The following is a 1,908-nucleotide window of genomic DNA, read 5'->3' as shown; positions in this document are numbered from 1 at the left end:
TGAGCTTCTATTCTTAGTTTGCCCTTGCTCCCCTCTCTTAAGGCAAGACAGTTAATCTTTTTAACATCTCAGTTTATCCATCTGTAACACCTGTACTCTTCTTTCATGAAAACAGTACCTGGTTTATATTTGATAGCATTTGAGGACTTGATATAGAAAGTGGCATCAAGGCACAATTACTCTGTAGAAATTATTTGTATGTTGAATGATAATCTTGACAAATTACTAATTACTACATTTAGAAAGTTACAACTCTGGAGGGAATTGATATTTGATATTGTTGTCCTGTGTGTTCTAAGTTACCATCATAACAGTAGGAAAATAAACCCTGTTTTGGCTGTGTTACAAAGGGATTAACTCACTTCTTCAAGTGGTTACTAAATCTCCAGCCCTCTGACAACAAATAAAAAGTGCTCCTTGTTTTATTTAATTTTTCTGGGGAAAAAAAGTCTTCTGACCAACCTTGGCTTAATTTTTTCTTCTGTGGAGAGCTTTCCAAGTTGTTCTGTTTGTAAAGAATGAAGGATAAACCATACTTAAAGCAACTTAAAATTACCCTCTACAAATAGGCAGAGGAGTATGCTTTTGATTTTTAGATCAAAGCAAAGAACCAAGATTGTGTGGAACTTGTTTATTATATATTTGTTTCCTGCTACTTGTGCCTTTGCAAAGAATCAAATATTAACGAAATAGCAAGAGGATTAAATAATTAGACCCTAAGGAAAACTAGAATACTCGTATGCCTGTTTTCTAAATTCTGTGTCCTTGGAAGTTTTGGGCTAACATGAGAGAAAGAGGATCCTTGCCAGTCCTTTCGCAGTGTTCTGCTACTAGATTTTAGTGGTGTATAAATATGTGTGTGTGTTTACTATGAAATTGGTTAAGTCGTGTGAAAAATGAAATCCACTTGAAAAATTAAAAGACACTATCTACTTAGGTCCAAAGCCTGATTTTTATGTATATTTTTCTTTTCCAGATTTTTTTATACTACTTTTCAGTTCATATAGTACTTGGACACACAGGATTTAATTTGGTTCTTTAAACAATCCTATAGGGAAGGCAGGTCAGGTATTCATGTCTCCATTTTACTGATGAGGAAGAAAAATTACATTGGCTTGTGATCAGGTAAACGGGGTTTTTGATTCCATGTCTGTTGCCCATTCATTGAGTTACAAAACAATGAAGCCAACCAAATGTTCACTGTTCTGTGCATTAAATGGAAGCTTAAAATGAATTTAACTTTTATAATGTTGTCTTCATGTACTTTGACAAACGTAACTTGTAATTGATTTTGCACTTGCTAAAAACTTTCCAAATTAAACGTCCTTTTTCACAGTTCCTGAATTCATCTTTTCTCTGTCCACTCCCTTGTCCAGTGTAGTCATTTATATAACATATTTTAGCATTTATTTATGACCTTAAATGAGTAGACAGCTTGAAGAGAATTAAAATTAGTTTGTTTTTGTGATTTTTAGTATACTCCTGGCCCTCTACACTGACCTGCCACAACACCGTGACCGAGGATCCCTGTTTTAACATCTAACAAAAATTACTGGTAGACGTATGTTTTAACCAGTTGCATATATTATGCTGATTTATAAGCATTAACCCCTTTTCCTGAAACCCAAAGAGTTAATTTTGTAAATGTTCACTGTGAGATTGGAGTGGGAGTGGGAGGGAGATTTCTTTTTCTTGTTTGTCGAAGAAACAGGGAGGAACAATCTAAGTTGGTTAAGTCAGTGACAGAGCGGGAGTCGCCTGGCTTCTAAAGTGAAATTTAAAAAAGCAAGTGCCCATTTCAGAAAAGACTGACTTTTGAGATGATAGAAACTAAGTTGCTCTTCTGCTTTACAAAAGGAACACTCACAGGGTCCATTTAAAGCTCTGATGCAGAACTGGAAAATCCCT

The sequence above is a fragment of the Bison bison genome, unplaced genomic scaffold (assembly GCF_000754665.1).
Source record: "Bison bison bison isolate TAMUID 2011002044 unplaced genomic scaffold, Bison_UMD1.0 scf7180017846165, whole genome shotgun sequence".
Lineage (NCBI taxonomy): Eukaryota > Metazoa > Chordata > Mammalia > Artiodactyla > Bovidae > Bison > Bison bison.
This window is presented reverse-complemented; position numbering follows the sequence as displayed.